We start from the raw sequence: 7,866 nt of genomic DNA on the forward strand, positions 1-7,866 counted from the left end.
GATGCATATGACAACTGTTTTGCACTCCATTTCTTGAAACTTGTAAGTTTTTTATTCTCAATTAAAAAAAAAAAAACTAGTGTATAATGTCCCTTTAACTTATAGCTTGCATTGTTAAAGGGACAGTCAACACTAGAATATTTGTTGTTTAATAAGAAAGATAATCCGTTTATTACCCATTCCCCAGTTTTGTATAACCAACAGTTATAATACACGTTTTACCTCTGCAATTACCTTATTTCAGGTCTTTTGACAGACTTGCATTTTAGCCAATCAGTGCTTACTCGTAGGTAACGTCACGTGTGTGAGCTCAATGTTATCTATTTAACACACATGAACTAACGCCCTCTAGTTGTGAAAAACTCAAAATGCCTTCACATAAAAAGGGGGTCTTCAAGGTCTAAGAAATTAGAATATGAGCAAACCTAGGTTTAGCTTTCAACTAAGAATACCAAAGAACAAAGCAAAATTGATGATAAATGTAAATTGGAAAGTTGTTTAAAATGGCATGCCCTATTTGATTAATGAAAGTTTATTTTGGACTTGACTGTCCATTTAAAAAGGTCCAAGAGTGGCCCTCCTCGTCTTGACATCTACCTAAGATCCCATTAAACAGATGTTTAAGCTATAGGACTAGTCCAGTGACTGAACTCCATCTAAATTTGCTGATCAATCTCCAACTACTCTATTCTATAGTCTGAGCCCAAAAGTTGCCCCCCTTTTTTTTTCTTTTTTCCATCTCCCCTAAAATTCCCCCTTATGTCATAGTTTCCTTTTGGAGGTCCAAGAGAAGCCTCTATCATCAGGGGAAATGACAATCCTAAAATTTGTCAGAGGGGGTATAATGTATTTAAAAGTTATTTTTCTATTGGCACTAACATTCCCCATTATGTCATAATTATCCTTTTGGAGGCCCAAGAGAGGCCTTTATCATTAGGGAATGGCTTTCATCTTAAACTATGCCCCACTTAAAGGGGATATAAATTTATTTGATCAATTGAGGTTTACTTTATATTTGGAAATCTGGTCAAAGTTTATTTTTTTCTCAAAATGTTTAAGGGTATTATCTTTATCTGCTGAATGATTCTGGTCTGTATTTACCCAATAATGTATATATCTCATTGTACACTTTAAAATGCATTGTTATACTTTGCATGTTATTGAGGTTATATTCTAGAACATAATACAATTTAAAAAAAAAATAAAAAAAAAAAAAATTAAAAAAAAAAAAAGTAAATCAAAACATTTACATTTAGGGGGGCTTCCGGGCAGCGGCCATGTTTGGTCGCATAGCTGCTACAGCCTTTCTGTGAAAAATGCAGGAATTCATTTATTATCTCATTGATCCGTTTAATGTTTTACTAGAACTGTCTTGTGATTTGAACTCTGCACCTACTGAACTTGTGTAAGAATAGCTGCAGGCATCAGCGCTTGGAGCCATTGTACGATCCTGGCATATACTATACCCCCCCGGCAGGGCGCCTTTGGCCCTGTCGTTATGCAGCACTTGATGTGCTTTAATCTATAGTATTCAACTAAAACGCAAGCTACCCTTAATTGTTTCAGCAGCCTGTGGGGATGGAAGATTGTATCTTGCACAGGATTCGGGAGCTGCTGGCTTATCATCACGCCTCACTAGGACAGTCTTTACAAGCCGCTTTTGGTTTCTTCAGCCCACATGATGCATTCGTTCCCTTACCATATACCAGTGATAGTGCCGCTGTGAGATTGCTACCGTCCACTATTCCACTCGAAGAGAACTACTTGGTCACAGTGAGACTCTAGATGTGGAGGCTGCACCTCTGGAGAATACGGCTAAGAGGATGACGGAACCCTTAAGATTATTGATACCACCAAGGGAAATTATACCTAATAACATTACAACCGACCCCAAACTGAATATCAATACCTTCTTATTTGTGACACCTAGGAGCGGAACCCCACATCTCCGAGCTCAAGGTTTATCTACTACCTACAGACAGCAGAAAGGATATAAAATTGCCGCATCACTTTGGTCCGTGCAGGCCTTTACTGCTGCCGATGCTAAATTTTATGATCTTTATGTCAAGTATTCTGGTCCCAACGAGACCGTGATGAGCCCAGACCTATTTTGTTTGCCACAGCACCCATGGCACCTACTGGGTCTTCACCTACAAAGCGATGTCTCTTCTATTCTTTACGCCACAAACATCCAGAGAACTTTTCTGTAGAACCAGAGTGGGGTAAGACTACACAATAAACCATCTTAGGAGCTTTCCCCAAGCATTATCCCCCTCACTTGAAACCTAAGGTGACGCCGAATTATAATATGGGGATTTAGAAATTTATACTGTCGACTTTCTTATATTTTGCCACAGCTCCTAATAACCAATTGGTATATGTTAGTGTAGGTTGCCTGTTTGAAATCTATTAAGCATAATATGTTTATACTGTAACAAGTCATGATCAGGTGGTCCCTTTACAGACTATAACTGAACTCATTCATATACCATAGCCATTGCTGAAAGTTTTCTATATAACTCTGTTTTACTGTTTAATAAGGTATGCAGTAATTAATTATAACATATTCCCTACTGTATCCCCATGTACTATGATCCAGTTGTATGTCAATATTATGTCTTGCAAGACCTGCCCCTCAACCCTTCGCACTTCCTCTTCTTTACTCGTGGCTGTCTGCGGGCCGAGATGGCACAGTGTGATTATGTAAATCTAGAGGGTATTGAGTGGGTTTATGACTTCTTTACTGTTCAGTGTTTGTGCACATGCACTGACAAATGTATTTTTCTAGAACTTCAGAACATAAGCAGGGGACCCCCTCTCTAGCTTTAACCATTATCTTATGTCAGCTCTCCCTTAGTTGGGATTAGGCAATAGGTCAATTCGAGGAATAGTTTCCCACCCATTTATAATCAGCCTTCGCAGGGAAACCTTTCAATATCCCTAATATATTAATTTTGACTGGGTCCACCTCTTTCGATCCAGTCAGACCTTAAAATCAGGAAATGACTTATATTGTCTCCTACCCTTATCATGAGTTCCCCACAGGCTATGTTATTTATATGTATCCCGGTTGCTTGTTATCATTTCACCCCTTTGAATATACTTCCATGGGGTTATCCAATAGACTACACATATATGGTTATTATTTCTTTGAATGATAGCATTTATTCTAACCCCAACAGCACAGAAAAATAAAAATTCTGAGGTCCCCATCAATGAGATCCATAAGTGGTCTCCTCTAAAACCAGATAGCTCTCTGTAAATGTCATTCTATAAGATGTGGGGACCAAAAGAGGCCTCCTGAATGGATTTGAGGGCTTAGTTCTTTTTACTGGCATGTATTTGTTTTTTTACTTGTTTTTTTCCTTTGCAGCAAACCTTTTAATTTTACTGAGAAGATATTGCTCATTATCTATGCACTTATAATATGCACCCTGGGTTTTGCATTTGTGTGATAGTTATTGTTCATTATACTTTTTTTTTTTTAATATGTGATTCATAAGATGTACCTTGTTATAAGCATTCTTGGAGCACAATTGTATAATGCTGTAAAGCTTATTGTGTATGCCAAAAATGTTACCTCAATAAAAAAAAATAAAAAAAATATTACATTTAAAATACAATATTACACCACATTTAGGATATTGGTTACAAATTATAACCCGATTAATTTTTTTTTTCAAATAATGTCATAATATACTATAAAAATCTTCAGACCCATGAACAGAATTCAGTAATATACCATCTGGAATTTTTAAATAAAGCAAATCAAATGTACTTACTTTGAAATAACATGGTTCATGAAACAATATCTGCAATAAAGGCCCATCTAGCTTATCATCAACAGATAGCCCACTAGAAGAGAAAAATGCAGAGGAGATAAAAAATGTAAACAAAGGTAGTTGTATTAAAAAAGCACAAATAAATCTAAAAAATATTTTATTATACTTTTTCATGTGACAACACTGAAGAAATGACACTTTGCTACAAAAGTAAAGTAGTGAGAGTGGTACAGCCTGTATACAGTGTAAATTTGCTGTCCCCTCAAAATAACTCAACACACAGCCATTAATGTCTAAACCGTTGGCAACAAAAGTGAGTAAATTGGGCCCAAAGTGTCAATATTAACTGGCCACCATTATTTTCCAGCACTGCCTTAACCCTCTTGGGCATGGATGTTACCAAGAGCTTCACAGGGTTCCACTGGAGTTCTCTTCCACTCCTCAATGACATCACAGCTGGTGGACACCACCAAGCTGGTGGATATTTGAGACCTTGCGCTCCCCCACCTTCCGCTTGAGGATGTCCCACAGATGCTCAATAGAGTTTAGGTCTGGAGACATGCTTGGTGAGTCCATCACCTTTACCCTCAGCTTCTTAGCAAGACAGTAGTCATCTTGGAGGTGTGTTTGGGGTAGTTATGTTGGAATACTGCCCTGCAGCCCAGTCTCCCGAAGGGAGGGGATCATGCTCTGCTTCAGTATGTTTCAGTACATGTTGGCATTCATGGTTCACTCAATGAACTGTAGCTTCCCAGTGCCGGCAGCTTTAATGCAGGCCCAGACCATGACACTTCCCACCACCATGCTTGACTGTAGACAAGACACACTTGTCTTTGTACTCCTCACCTGGTTGCCGCAACACCACGCTTGACACCATCTGAACCAAATAAGTTTATCTTGGTCTCATCGGACCATAGGACATGGTTCCAGTAATCCATGTCCTTAGTCTGCTTGTCTTCAGCAAACTGTTTGCGGGCTTTCTTGTGCATCTTTTTATAAGAGGCTTCCCTCTGGGACGACAGTCATGCAGACCAATTTGATGCAGTGTGTGGCATATGGTCTGAGCACTGACAGACTGACCCCCCCACCCCTTCAACCTCTGCAGCAATGCTGGCAGCACTCATACGTCAATTTCCCAAAGACAACCTCTGGATATGACGATGAGCACGTTCACTCAACTTCTTTGATCGACCATGCTGAGGCATTTTCTGAGTGGAACCTGTCCCGTGAAAACCGCTGTATGGTCTTGCCCACCTTGCTGCAGCTCAGTTTCAGGGTCTTGGCAATCCTTCTTATTGCTTAAATCATCTTTATGTAGAGCAACAATTCTCTACCATGAGGTGCCATGTTGAACTATCAAGTGACCAGTATGAGAGTGTGTGAGAGCTTTAAAACCAAAATTTAACACACCTGCTCCCATTCACACCGGAGACCTTGTAACACTAACGAGGCACATGACACCGGGGGAGGAAAAATGGTCAATTGGGCCCAAGTTGGACATTTCCACTTAGAGGTGTACTCACTTATGGTTGCCAATGGTTTAGGCATTAATAGCTGTGTGTTAAGATATTTTGATGGGGACAGCAAATTTACACTGTTATACAGGCCTGTACACACACTACTTTACATTGTAGCAAAGGTATCAAAGTGTCATATGAAAAGCTAATAAAATATTTACAAAAATGTGAGGGGTGTACTCACTTTTGTGAGATACTGTATATATATATATATATATATATAATATATATATATATATATATATATATATATATATATTATATAATAATATATACACACACACACACTGTACATACATACACATATAAAGGTGCTCTGTAAAATATGTATGCAGAGGATCAATGGAAGAAAAGGCACTCACAGGGCTAAGTAGGTTGCAATATTCATCTCTTTATTATTTTTAGATATCCATCATAGGATTATGTCAGTCAACGTTTCGGTCCCTCACAGGGACCTTTTATCAAGACTATCTAATTGAAGGTACAAAAGAAAATATTTTTATTACCCCCTAATTCATTTAATAACATACCTGTATAAAAAACAAAAACGTATTTGTAGAGGACAAATGCTGATGTAGACAACATCATCAGCGACATCGCTGATGACGTCACGCACATCAGCTGCAGGTCTCCCAGGTCTATTTAAGAGCGGGCTTGGTATACCGGTGTTCCTGCTTGAAGATTAAGCACAGGAATTCACCAGGTAAGCGCTCCTCGTTACTCAGAGGCATGTTACATATACAAAACAACCAGACAACTAGAGTAGTTCACTCTGGGGGTATGGTGGCAATTACCAGTCTCCTTAAAGTGAAATTAAATCCTAGCATTTTACAAATGCTAGGATTGACTTTTAAAACAAATAAAGGGGACTTTCATTAATTTAGTAAAAGATACTTAATGTAGAAATCTACTGTATTTGTTTTAAAACCGATCGCTATTTTTAGCGGGTAAAGCAGCCCACGGCTAAAAAAATATATTTTGCTAAGCGGTTACGTTTTCACCTCTTAGCCAATAGCCATGCGGTAAATCTGTCTCCCATGGGCGCCAAGCCGGATTTACCGCATGGCTATTGGCTAAGAGGTGAAAACCTCACATCTTAGCGAAAATATTTTTTAGCATTGTAGCAGCTAAAAACGGCAATCAGTTAAAACAAATAAAGGAACTTTCTACATAAAGTATCTTATACTTCATGAATGAAAGTCCCTTTGTTTCAAAGTCTATCCCAGCGTTTATAAAACGCTAGGATTTACTTTCACTTTAAGTATAGTCCAAATTGCTATGTTTATTTTTTTTTTATCAAATGTTTGCTTATTTACATGCAGGGCTTGCCCGCAATGGCAGATGCATGTTTATTTAAAGCCTAAGGGTTTCTTTGTTTTTATAAAAATGTTTGATATAGGACAACTACACACATAAATGTCCACTACAAATACATTTTTGTTTTTATACAGGTATGTTAAAAAATGAATTAGGGGCAATAAAAAAGTTGTTTTCTTTTGTACCTTCAATTAGATACAGTCTTGATAAAGGTCCCTGTGAGGACCGAAACGTTAAGCCGACTTAAAAGGGACACTGAACTCAATTTTTTCTTTTCGGTGATTCATATAGAGCATGACATTTAAGCAACTATCAAATTTTCTTCATTCTCTTGATATCTTTATTTGAAATGCAAGAATGTAAGTTTAAATGCTGGCCCGTTTTTGGGTGAACAACCTGGGTTGTTCTTGCCCGATTGGTGGATAAATTCATCCACCAATAAAAAAGTGCTGTCCAGAGTTATAAACCAAAAAAGAAGCTTAGATGCCTTTTTCAAATAAAGATAGCAAGTGAACAAAGAAAAATGAATATGAGTAAATTAGAAAGTTGCTTAAAATTGAATGCTCTATCTGAATCACGAAAGAAAAAAATTTGGGTCCCGGTGTCCACTTTAATCCCATGACGGATATCTAAAAAAATAATAAAGATATGAATATTGGAACCTACTAAGCCCTGTGAGTGCCTCTTCTTCCATCATACATAGATACAATACGTATACACACACATACCTTGGCCCGAGTGAGGATGTTCAGTTTTCTTCTGAGCTCTTGATGTTTAGTCTGTTAAGGAATCTATTAATATATATATGTAAAATTTCTGTTGTGCCAATCAATTTTAATTTAGAAAACTAAAAAGACATGAACACATTTTAAATGGAAGTTCTGACAAAAACATTCTAACCTAATTCAGGTGCTGAGCCATATCAAGCCAAATAACTACATTTGCAGACATATGATAAGAAAATACTACCTTATGAATTTTTTTTTAAAAATTTCATTTGTAGTATTTTCTGTGGTGTAAATGGTAAATAGTTGCATGTAAGTCATTGATTCAGAAGTATTCTCTCACAGTTTATGGTTGTACTTTTAGCATTAGTTACCTTCTAAAAATACTGAAATGTATGAATGTTTGTCATTAAGAGAGAGGAAAATAAAATGGCTGTTTTAAGTGGATACGACTGGACATACAGAAAGCAGGAAATGGTTTTATTGTTGTCGTCTCTGGTTACAAAGAGTTTATACCTATATAAG

General features: G+C 37.4%; 1 protein-coding gene across 1 annotated transcript in view; it reads right to left on the bottom strand.

Annotated features, from left to right (window-relative positions):
* The window catches only part of ZCCHC8 (zinc finger CCHC-type containing 8), a 181,047-nt gene extending 177,190 nt beyond the window's left edge, over window positions 1–3,857 (bottom strand). Inside the window, exon 1 of the mRNA XM_053701764.1 lies at window positions 3,783–3,857. The gene's annotated coding sequence lies outside the window, so the exon portion shown is untranslated. The remainder of the gene's footprint in view (window positions 1–3,782) is intronic.
* Window positions 3,858–7,866: the final 4,009 nt, after the last annotated feature.

The sequence above is a fragment of the Bombina bombina genome, chromosome 2 (assembly GCF_027579735.1).
Source record: "Bombina bombina isolate aBomBom1 chromosome 2, aBomBom1.pri, whole genome shotgun sequence".
NCBI classification, from domain to species: domain Eukaryota; kingdom Metazoa; phylum Chordata; class Amphibia; order Anura; family Bombinatoridae; genus Bombina; species Bombina bombina.